Below are 12959 nucleotides of genomic sequence, written 5' to 3'. Positions count from 1 at the left end.
TTCCATATGTAACAACAGATTTCTTTGCACAGCCTGCCATGCACCGCTCACCGACACATTCCACATGTAACTAATTTCTGTGCACAGCCTACCGTGCACCGCTCACCCACACATTCCAAAGAGTGATAAGAGATCTCTGTGCACTACCCATCGTGCGCCTGTTGCTTGCACTTTCATTGTGTGACAAAAGTTCTCTGTGCACAGCCTGCCGTGCACCTCTCACTTACACATTCCACATGTAACAATTTTTTGTGCACAGCCTGCCATGCATCTGTCACTTACACATTCCAGGTGTGATAAAAGATATCTGTGCACAGCCTGCCAGTCACCGCTCACCCACACATTCCAAAGAGTGATAAGAGACCTCTGTGTACCACCGATCATGCACCGCCCGCCTACACATTCCAAGTGTGAATAGACATCTCTGTGCTCCTCGGACCATGCACGACACCGTTGCATTTGCGAATTAAGATCTGCTGTCAGGGAAAGGGTGGGTTAAAAGGTCAGCAATGTGATGCCAGCGTGTTACTTCCTCTACACCTACTATTTCGGTAAATCGATATCTATGAATTTGGGGTAGTACCAAATGACCCACACTTTACATGGGAACACTTGAGGCCTCTGCATGGACTTGTGGCATCTTCAGTTTCATCCCAGAGCTATTCTTTCTTATAACACCCACAAAGCTGCCGCGTGGTGCTTTGGCACGGCTAACATGTTCGACCAATTACAGCTTTTAAGTTAATTGCACTTTGCATGCTGCCATGTGCCATTAAAGTGTTTTAAGCAGTTGCTGCGCAAGCCATTAACATTTTACTCTAACACTTCATTTTAACAATTGTTACTTAGCACAATTCATCAACATAAACATATTTGACGCTCATTGCATTACAAATTAGATGCAATTACTAGTAGTATTATCACCGAGCCAGCATCACTTGGCATTATGTACATTAATCTGTTTAGACGCACCCCAACACAATACATTTAAAAAAGTGCGTTCGGTGCTCACACCGATATCCGATTGCTCAGAACTAGGTATTACCGAGTTATGTAATGCTCAAGGTAAGTACTCATACCAAGAGGTGTGATTTTTCATTTAGGGGGATAAATACCTCTTATTCTAAATTCTACTTGTATGGGAGTTTAACACGTGTTTGCGCTCCAATAAATTGTCGTCCTGGAAATTATCAATGTGAAATTGTGGAGGTGGTGTGTTTGCCACAAATCTAAATATTTGTACGTGCAAGGATCAGAATTCACCTCGACCTGTAATCAGGGCTCAAATGCTTTTCTTTCTATGGGGCACTTAATAGAAGCATAAATCTAATTTTAAACTGCAAGAAAAGTGCTATTGCTATTATATTTGTGTGTATCAATTGTTGACAAACCTAAACAATAACAAGAAAACGAGTTCATAAAGGAACTGCATGCACACACTAATACCGAAAAGTAACATAATGTTAATTTAATATTACTTTACTATTTATAACACAATAAGAGGTGCTTCATTTTAGCCTCCCTTCCAGGATGCTGCCCTTACTCTCAGATACTGTGTTCTGGGTAACGAGGCTGTACTCCCCATTCTACCTGAGGGCATAGCACAGCGACTTCAGATTGGGAACAAAAATGTTCATTGACCACCGGTTATTACCACGTAGTTCTCCCCCCCCCCCCCCCCCCCCCCGCCCAGTCCTTATTTGTGAGGTGTAACCCATCCACCTGTAAAGCAAGCCGTCTAAAAGTCCTAATTCTGCCTTCTAAAAAACACAAAAACTCTCCAAAGTAGATGGTCAAACTGCCTTATTTACGTCGCACTGTTTTCTTTCTTTCACCTCAATATCCAGAATGTCACTTTCGTTCACAAAGGGGAAGGAATTATCAGCACCTCGTGCTATGGCAGATGCCATTCAATGTTGAGTTGAGGATATGTTGGTTTTATAGAGTTAAAAATTAATTGCAACAAAAGTCATGCAGCTTGGTACCAGAATTTCCAGAACGGCACGCAGTCGGCTTATCGGCTGCCGGCTCACAATGGACACCTTTCCAACAATAGAAGGAGTGTACGCTTAGGGACCTTTGTTCCTTAGAGCTGTACAACAACCCTTGGTGGGGAGGTATCCCTGGGTTCCCTTGCCTGTTTGAAACACTCGCTGAGAGGTGGTGGCGCATCACGCCGCCACCCCCCTTAGTTCCGGCAATGGCAACCCGCCATGAGTGCACCTCCCCCTAACTGGGGGAGGCTTCACCATTTACTTACTATTCTCCACAGGTGATGGGGAGTCAGAGAAAGCACGGCATTAAAAGAAGGAACTTTTCTTTCATAGATTGCATTCCTTTCCTGGCTGCCTGAGTCACAGGTGTAAGAATCACTTGCACCACAGGAGCCACTGTCCTGGTTCTTCTAATATCTCTCTCTTTCTAGACCTCCTCCTCCTGCATCACAAACTCTGATACTCAATTCAGCTGCTCTAAGGACCTGAGGAGGCAGTGCCCAAAAGACATTTTCAAACTCCTCCCAATCCTGCTCCTGCTTAGACCACTATTCAAACATCTTATTGCCCACACACATTCCAATAAATCCTCTCCTGCCTGGGAATGACATACAATAGATGCTCAAGGTTGAATCTGGGAATGCTGATGGTTCCATCCCCTTTGTGGAGGAAAAAACCTTTTTAATATTGAGGTTAAAGAAAAATGTGAAAGGAGGAAGGATTTGCTCCTAGTGATGCCTCACTTACATTCCGATATGGGTTTTCCAGATCCCTCCACCATTTCTACTTCCCATGTTGGAAATCCCAGTATCTTAGATTGTTATCTTCCTCCTGTTGCTGTTGGTCTTCCAGGTCACCAGGGTATTCAACAGTCTCTTCTAGAAGAATGGAAGGAACTAGAAAAATCTTCTGTCTCACTTTCTGGTCTAGTTTATATCCTCTTCAAGATTTTGATCAAGTTTTCTTTGATGTCTTTAAGGTGGATCTCTTCCTAGTCTGGAAGGACAATCCATCATACCATCAGAAGCAACTGCTTATCACAGGCCCCACAGCATCCAGATTGTTTGGGGAGGAGCCCCCTTTGGACCAGGCTGGCCTCCTGCTAAAAACAGGCAAATGACAGATGAGCACTCGGCCTCTGTCGCGGGTTCGTAGACCAGAAATAGGCAGGTCAGGCCGTTTAGAGACTGGTGGAGTAAGATCTGTCACAGCAATCAGACAAGGCCCAAGCACCACAGACAGAGGGTGGTTATTGAAGATTTCCGCTTTTACTCTAATTTTTTTAATGTGATGCCTTAAATTTGCAAATTGCTTGTAAAACACCATGGAGCAGTCGTCTGCCAGCTTCCTTTGTAGATGTGGCCTCAAAACGGAGGTGTGTTAGACAAAAGGTGAGGTGTGTGGGCGGGAAATGGAAAACTCGGTGAGGGATTATTTTTACAGCTCTGCAAAGGCAGACGCCACAAGCTTAAAGCTATTAAGAACCAAAACAACACTCTTATGATAAGACGTCATTCCAAACAAAACATGCTCTTTCTATGTGACCTTTTTTCCACCGAAAGTGTAACTTGAATGGCAAGAAAGTGTATCTAAAGATTGCTACCCTGCTGCAATTGTCCGGAGTGTTACATTGAGAGGTGTATATTTCACTTCTTTGCAATTACCTTTTCACTAAAGAAATCATCAACATGCCAGCTGTATCCTCATTGGTAGCAAAAAGTGACCCACACTCCAGTCCTTGAAGTTAATAAAGATTAACTCCGAAGCTGTTTAGCTTGCCTTTAGAAAGCTTACTGAACTAGGAACTGATGGCTTTATCACCAGTTTGATACTTTGTTATGCAAGCTTTTATAAATTAATGCCGTCTGTGCTATCCTTGTGTTTTTTATGTGCAGGAGGAGTTAATCGTTGGTGTGGAACTGAAGACATATATACATATATGCCCAGTGCCTGCAATGCAGACTCCAATCCCAGCCATCCTGCTTGACCGGACTGAGTGGTCTTATGTAAACCATTTCACGTCACTGCGCCTTCTTCTGCATTACTGCCCCATTTAAGAGCACCTATGAGTGCACTTAAAGAAAATGCATACATATTGGCTGAACGACCCAAACATTGCCCTGTACATATGATATGTATTGTTTATAAATTGCACATAGTGCACTAAATAGTGTGTTGATATTTTGCAGAGGGGGTTTTGGAAAATCTGTTTGTAACAAGTTGTTAATTTAATAGTAGATGTTGTGCCACTGAAGCTAAAATGAGGGAGACTGAGGGCCTGATTCTAACTTTGGAGGACGTTGTTAAACCGTCCCAAAAGTGGCGGATATACCACCTACCGTATTACGAGTTCCATAGGATATAATGGACTCGTAATACAGTAGGTGGTATATCCGCCACTTTTGGGACGGTTTAACACCGTCCTCCAAAGTTAGAATCAGGCCCTGAGTCCTATACAGTCCAGATATGGGCGGATATCGCCAAAGCCTCCTACCACCAAACACCACTCACCCCCCCCCCGCCCAAGCTTAAATTGAAACCTTAGATACACTTCACTTTGGGATTAGGGGTCATAAACCCAGCCGTATTTTTATTGACAAAATATTGTTAATCAAACTCAAAATTATACGCCGTAACCACAATCATATTCACAAAGTATTTACAGAGTTCAAGGGATGCCTCGCCTTAATAGAGTACACCAGTGGTCTTCAAACTGGGGGGCGGGCCCCCCCTAGGGGGGCCTTAAGTGATCCTAGTGGGGGCACCAGGCTATGCCCAAAAGAAGCATTACACAGATAACAGTGTTTTGTTTTAAGAAAAAACATGTTATTGCACTTTAAAAAAAGGTAACAGTACTTAACTGCAATGTTTAAATACGTCTAGACATATTTAAACATTGCCATCTTTATAAAATAATTGTGAAAAATTCTGAGGGGTTCCCAATGATTTTTATTTTTCAACTGGGGGGGTGGCATAAAAACGTTTGGACACCACTGGAGTACGCTAATACATCCACATTCCTGTCACTGACTAAAACAGTTCGTTCCCGTGTACCCAATGTTGATGGCTGTGAATGAGATCATGACTGCTTTCCTATTACCCCAAACCCTACCCATCCTTTCGCTACGAATCCCAGGGGTAGGATCTCCATCAGGGTGTTCTCATACCTTCCAAACTGAATTGTTGTGGAGGGGGCCCAGCTGCCCGCTAGGATACCTACGTCGGGCGCCCCTGTCACCGTCAGACTCCACCCCCCCCCCAAGGGCCAGTGCTCGCTTCAGACCTTCTGCGCATGTGCGGGTCGATGGCCCTAGAGGCCAGATGCCAGCGACATCACGCAACCCCACACACCCCTGTATGTCGTCCACACTTCCCAGCCATTACCCCTTGGAGGGTTCAATTAGCATGTCACCCAATTTTGTAATAAAAAAGGTACCCCTTTATATTCCCAGTCATGATCTCACCCCGTCCACCATCGTACCCCAAATATGACAAACTAACAAACTATAACTGTCCAATTCACCACAAATCAAGTCACCTGATAAAACAAATCATTAGCATGTACAATTGAACATTCAAAGCATTTGAATTAACTGTAAGAAAAAGAACTAATTCAGTAGACTGATGCCCAACAACAGGGGGAGGCGGGTGGGTAATTTTTTTTTGTGGCCACTGGGCCCCCCTGGTCCAGTTGGCGAGCGCGAGGAAGATGCGATCCCCGACCGTGGCCGCCTTATAAGGCCAGCCCGTGACATCATAGTTGTGCACAACCCCGGAAGCACAAACAGTGCTTCCGGTGCAGCGGACCGCTTTTCAGCCATTCGGCTATATTTTTGTTGTGGGGCTAGGGCTGGGACCCCCACCCCCACGTCCCTCGGCCCAGTGCTGCCACCATAAGCGGGCCCCCCTGATTAGGGTGGCCCCATGCATTCTTAGGGTTTGTTTTCCATCAGTGTTTGGCCTCCATTTTTGGCATTACAAAAGTTGCCTATGAGCTCTATGTCCCGTTGTAGGCTTTACACTGGATTTCTATGAGCGCTGGACGATCCGACCCATAGGTTGAGGTGTAGTTCTGAAAAGGTGAAGTGAGGGCAGGAGACAGAAAAGCTGGCGAGGGGATCTTTTAAGAGATCTGCACAGTGCTTAATTTGTGCTTGTCGTTTCCGGTGCAGAGCACAGGCACCTGACTCAAGCATATATTGCGAGCAAAAGACACATATGGGAAAGACAGAGGAAGAAAAAAACGAAAAAGGGTCACAATGGGAGAAAGCAGAAAGCTGCAAGAGTGAGCTGAAGGGGCAGGGAGTGGCTTTAAATGGATTGAAGAGACCCGAGATGGCTTCAGGATTACGCTGCCTCAGTATTCCGTGCTCCTGCATTTAATTGCAGCAGCCGCATATTTTAAAGGAGAGCTTTGGATCTGCACGTCTTGGTTCTGATATAATAAATTGTGTATCACAGACATAGCCAACACCCCAAAGCTCCTGCAGTGTGGGGTTGAGGAGACTTCTTTGGGAAAAAATGCAGTATCTTTAAAATGAAGCAGGACCCAAGAAGCTGTGCTGCTGCTACTGCTGGGTGAAAACAGGCCTAGCATGTCCTTGTAGTCCTGGTTTTTTAAGCATGCCGTCTCTAGCTAGGATATGAACCTCGTGAGGCAGCTGGTGCACAAGTACGGTATTTAAGACTGTACTTTTGAGCATGAGTGAGGTAATGTGTCATTGTGAATCAGTGCATGGGAACTGCATCACCTCCTGCTTTGCACAGGTTGGCTAGCAATGTTAAACTTGTTATTTGTTGAACCCATCCTCATTCGCCGGTACAATCTTTTCATTACACCATGTCATGTCTTGATCAGTGTGACAGATCCACAGTGCTTGCATTTGTCATCTCTGTTGCACAATTTCTTAAAATGTCCTTGGGGGAACACCTCTAAACCTTCCCTGTCCAGTGATACGTAAGTGTTATCAGGTTTAGGTCATGTTTGTAGCTCAACGTTCTGTAAAATAATTGTGTTCTGCTTTCCCTTAAATAAAACTCTGCAAGAATACACCTAAACCTTCACTAAAATGCCTTTTAAGTCCCGTCAAGTTTTAAATGACATTGCCTGACAAAAGTACTATATAAAAATATCGCCTACAGAATACAACAAACATATTAATGCTCATGCCCAACTTAGGGTTTTTTGGGTATTTTCCAGGAAGCATGAACAAAAGGAGGCACATAGACATTGAACATCTACAGTGTGCAATTCTTTCAGGAGCTCATCCCTATTTCCTCCAAGAAGGCACATCATTATGTGCAGCAGTACTGATAGCAACACACTGCAGAGTACAAGGACAAATAAGAAAAGACTATAGTTGGAATAGCTCCTTCGTGCACTGTTTTCGATAATGTTCTCGCTGTTTTGCTCGCTTGTGAAGCAGCCATGTTCATTAACTTCACCCCCTGTGGATTGTTTTTTACTATGCATGTATTGCACTGGAAGCTCCCTTTTTGCAACACAAGGCTATGTATTGGATCCACGTACTCCTGATGTGAAGCAGGTTTCCTGAAAAACTCCATTATAGTTTTTTTTGTTGCTCATAAGACGAGTTAAAGTGTAAGCACGCCACAATATAATAAGGTTCCCTATTATTCATTTGACTTCTTCTACGTTCAAGGCGCCTACTTGCCACGCCCTGAGAGGCATATGCTTCTAAAGGCTTCTTGAGCAGGATTCAGAGTAAATTACAGTAACTAAGCAGATTAAAGCATCTGACACAGACATTTTCACCATCTCCCACAGATTTAAATGTTGGTAAAATAGCAAGAATCAGAGTTTTAATGCAACTGCTGCAGCTATCCACATGTAACCTGCAGGTCACAGGTTCATAAAATGAATGTTGGGCATCCTAGTGCAGTCCAGCATCTAAAGGCAGTTCATAGTGGACGGTTGCATGATACAACTAGGAACATCCACTCATCCTTTCATGTTCTCAGCAGAGTTTTGCTCAGGATTCACCCCGAAACGTGGCGAAAAGTGAATGGGAAATATTTATAAGGAAGGCCACTGCTACTCGAAGGAGTGATGTGTGCGGTTGTGTGTGTATGCCCTCTGGCTTAAAGTTCCAGTATGGTACTCAGTGGCTTAATGTGCCTGCTACACTAAACTTTGTATACCTCAATTGTGGAAGATAAAAACTAAGCAGCTAAAAGAAGGAGCCATTTGCCCAGGATCTTAAAGTTTGTTCAAGTGCAGAACTCTGTACAATTACACAGGTGTCTGTTATGCCATAACGCAAAACAGGATATTATGCTTATTTTAAGGGAATGTGACGAACTAGAATTGGAGGAGAAAATGAGCTGCGGTGTTCCATGACAAATTATTGTCAATAAAGAATGAAAATATATCCAAGTGCGTTTTTTTGCAGGTAAAGATGGAACACAATTGTTTTGGTCCATAGAATAATATTCTGTGAAAACATTCAAGCTTGTGGTGCCTACTTCAGTTGACATTTTAGCATTCAGTTATCTGTAAAATGAGGGACATGATTTTAGTCTTTTAACGCCAGTGCTGTAAGTCAATCTGGCAATCATAACATTATGTATTCTTTCTATGGTGCTTAATAATGTTTTCCTTTTCTAAGTACTGTAAATAACTAGTGTGGATATGGGTTTTTAAGGGGGAAAGTCATGGCGTGGAAACCCATCAACATTCCCTGCAGTGGGGCTCCCTTAAGCTTTGTTACACCTTTGCTCAGAAGAGTAATCCCCCCCTTCTGATGCCACAGGCAAAAGAGTAGAAAATTAGCTGAAGCAAGAGCATGCGGCTACTTTATGTGCTATTAAATTCCGGAAATCTGCTGGTTATTGCTTTCAATCTCTCATGAAGGACTTTAAGCCCTACTGCCTGCCCCAGAGGATGCTTCAGACTATGCATCTTTAATGGACACCATAGGAAACCAGAACGGATTCACCTCGGATATTGCTTAAATACTCTGAACGCTTCGTATCTAGGAGCTGTCTCAGCGGTAGAAGGTAGACGAGATTTTTGGCTTTATACATGGAATGGAGAGCCTGCTCGTATGATCCTCCTGCTAAAACTGCACTTCTTGGGGAAGTGCCTGATTTGGCCTTAACTAGATGAATTGGTGAAGCAGGCAGCTGAGGGTGGTAAGATGGCAATTCCTTTCAACTCACTCCTTCCTTCTTCAACATGGGAACGACCTGCCCCTAAATACTCCCTTTTCCAGCCTACTGTTTCACATGCCTGCTATTCTTCTTTCTAACTGCTCGAGTCCACTAACCACCCGGGGTGTCAGCTCTGTGGCTGGTTGTCTTCGTTGCTTCCGCAATACGTGTCTCTAATACGTTTCAGATCAATGGGTTCTTGACATTGTTCATTATGAACATCCAATCAATTAATCCCCCTCCTGCTATCTTTCAGGCCACTCCTTGAAAAATTCTGCCAAGAAAGAAGCCCTCCGGATGGGTGTCCAGGACCTGGTCAGAAAGAGTGCTGTGGTTGCTGTTCCTCCTGCCGAACAGGGATTGCGTACACGATTCTCTTATGAGTCCCACAAACCATCAGGCAAGTTCTGTTCATAACAGACCTGAAGAATGTGAATTTATGAGTATCATCTACAACTTTCTTCATGGACACTCTCCAATTCACCATTCACTTTTTATTCCAGAGGAATTTTCTGGACACATACTTGTAAATTCCCTTTCATCCTTCACACCAGCACTACCCAAGACTTGCTGTACCAGGGCCCTGAGTACACATCAGGGTCATTGCTTCTATGGTTCACATTCTTCACAGAAAGGGCATTCACATTCTTCCTAATCTGGATGGCTAGTTAGTCCATAACTCTTCACTACAATTGTCAAAGCTTCACACAGAAAGAGCATATCACTTTCTACTATTGCACAAAATTCGTTTTAATCTTGAAAATCTCCTTTGCAACCAAGTCAACAGCTTGAGTTTATGGAAGGTCACTTCAAACACCTCCATTGGAAGGGTGCCTTTTCCCCCCTCTATGGATTCAGAAACGTCAAACCAATCTCACACAACTAAAGTAGAGGACAACAGCACCGTTTTGTCACTGATGCATGGAAACATGTTTGCATCCGTTTTTTGTAGTATCCTGGACCAGCTTCCATATGAAACCCCTGACTCTTTTCTGTATCACTGACATTCATCACAGGTGAAATTCGGCAACCCAGTACCAATAACTCATCACATATGCACTGGTCCTCAATGACAGTTGAGCATAGAACATCCATTCAAAGGAGTAGAAATAGCCCCTTCTCCTGTCACAGTTGGCTGTATGATAAGTTGGGAGCAACCTTGAAACTAAAGAACGGATAGGGATATTGCAAGCCAGAGGAAGCAGCCTAATCTTTGATCTGGAGAGAACTGTTAGACATTCTCCAGGCCCTCCTGCTCTTTGTTCCATGGTTACTGAGCTAAGTAGTCCTTATAAAGAGAGACACTCAGGTAGCCATGTCATACGTGAACTTCCAGGGGGTGTGAGATCTCAATACTTAGTAAAGTGGCTCATCAGATCTTCTCATGAGCAGAATCCATCCTGATCTCACTTGTCACCAATTACATCCCAGGGTAGACAATGTGAAACTAAACTCCCCGATCAAGGTCTTTCTCTCATTCCTGGAATTTTCTCTGGCTGCAGAACTGTTCCAGGACATCTGTTATTGCTTAGGTCAACCCAGATTGATCTATTTGCAAATTACAGGGATGCTCAAGTCCCTTTCTACTTCTCTAGTGCTCAGGAAATAGAAGTGGATGCTCTAATTTCCCCTAAGCCTCCTCTGCTTCTGAATGCCTTTTTCCAGGTTTCCTCTCATTAGGATATTTCCCCTCACAGTTCAGAAGGAGAAGCCTTGGTATCATGTCACCCCCTGCATGGAAGCAGAAATCTTGGTTCCCTCTCCTTCTGTTTGTCACTCCAGAGTAGATCTTACTCTGTGAATCCTTCTTCTCTCAGGTGGCCAATTCTGCCCGGTCCTCTCTTCAATGGGTTTACTTAATGGACTGGAAAGTGAATGTTGAATTCTGTGTGATTTAGGAGTTTCTGAGGGGGTGGCACTTTCTACTCAACAATCTTGCAGACCTTCCACGCTTACGTTTACACTGTCTCTCAAGTTCTTTTTGTCATTCATATGCCTTTCGAAATGTAGCCCCTTTCTCATGTAGTCCTTTAAAAATTCTAGACTGTTCACTGTATTAGTTAAAAATGGTCTTAACAGTTTCATTTTCCTGCCTTTAAAAGCCTTTTGCCATGTCCGGAAGGACCTGGGTTAAATGGCTTTCTTGCTCTTTGCCTGCTTAGAACTTTGAGCTAGCTCACCCGAGGTTCTGCTCTTCTGCCCTGCTCGGGACCATCATCTTTTCCTTTCAGCCCTCCAACATCTTTTTTTGAACCCCTAGAAGATTTCCCCTTGAAAGTCTTATCAGTGATACTCGTCTTTCTAGTTGCTGTCACTTCTGTTGGTGGAAACGTTGGAGCACATATGTTTCTTGCCCCTTTCCTTCATTTTAATTTTGACAGGTTGGAAAATTGGGGCTCTTATGTCTACTGCCCCTTTCTTTCATTTTTCTCCTTACGGGTGGTTGATTCTCTGCCCTTCCTTAACTTTGTCTCAAAGGTTCTTTCACATTTTCATCTTGATCAAGAGATTATTTTACCCTATTTGTGCCCTTCTCCCTCCTTTGATGAATAGAGGCTCTGTATACCTTGGATGTAGGAAGGGTCCTGCAGACTTAACCAGATAGCACTTCTTCTTTTCAGGCATCTGATTTCTCCCACCCTTTGGTTTAATTCAATTCACTAAGGTCGCAACCCATCTGCTGCTGCAGGTGGTTATACACAGCCATCTTCATGGCTAATACACTCTGAGGTTCATTTGACTGTTTCATCCAAGGCCATTTCATCAGAGGTATGGCAGCTATTTGGGCAGAAGCGAGGGTTGCTCCTATTCTGAATGTTTGCCGTGCCACCATCTGGGCTTCCTGGATCCGTGCTACCCCCTGGATCTTTTGTCAACCAATTACGAGCTTCAGGTTCTTCCATCTGGACCTAAGTTTGGTACTGCAGGCCTGAGTTCTGTGGTCATGTAATTTTGCTATCTATATACATTTTTCACATATTCTGCGTTACTTGTTTGGGTTTGTTGATGCTCTTATTACTACTTTTTACTGCTCATGTATGAGGAGGAGGAAGAAAGGTGTAATGCTCTGATTACTTACTGGTAATCTTCATCACAGTGAGTCCTACTCTTCCTCGCTCCCAGTCCTGCAAGCCCTACCAGCTTCCTGGGATCACTGAAAATATTTTTCTCGTGTGTTATTTACAGAACGGTTCAAGGGGGTGGAACCCTCCTACACGTCTTCCTCTCTGTACTTGTCCATAGAGTTGGATGGTTTAGACATCATAGACAAGGACTTGGATGAGGAAGGGTCTGCCTCAAGGTAATGAAGATTATAGGTAAGTAATCAGAGTATCACCTTCGGGAGACAAGGCGGAAGCAGACCGCCTGTAAGTAACATAGGAACTACCCTACTGCGACAACTAAAACAAGCTAAAAAAGTGGAAATCAGAAAAAAACTACAACTACGTTGCAAAATTGTTGATGCAAACACCAGCATACTTCAGCAGAGTTAAGCAGGTTTGTGCATTAAAAGTAAAAACATTTCATTTTTGGGTTCCCAATTTAAATTAATATGCTGAATAAAAAATGCATATACGACATTATTTCCGTGAGTATTACATAACTTATCACTTATCTTTGATCATTTGGAGGATATTTTTCCTGCAAAGGAGTTTCCAAGGGGAAGAAAATACTAGTTCAGTGGTAACGTTGAAACTAATGCAGATAGTGATATCATACTCTCAAAGAGCAGTTTCTGTTTGGGACTAAATCCGTGTAAACCCATCATTCCTGATTAAAATATGGCATTTG

This window comes from Pleurodeles waltl, chromosome 7, assembly GCF_031143425.1.
Source record: "Pleurodeles waltl isolate 20211129_DDA chromosome 7, aPleWal1.hap1.20221129, whole genome shotgun sequence".
NCBI lineage: Eukaryota > Metazoa > Chordata > Amphibia > Caudata > Salamandridae > Pleurodeles > Pleurodeles waltl.
The sequence above is the reverse complement of the archived record's forward strand: the minus strand, read 5'-3'. Positions refer to the sequence as shown.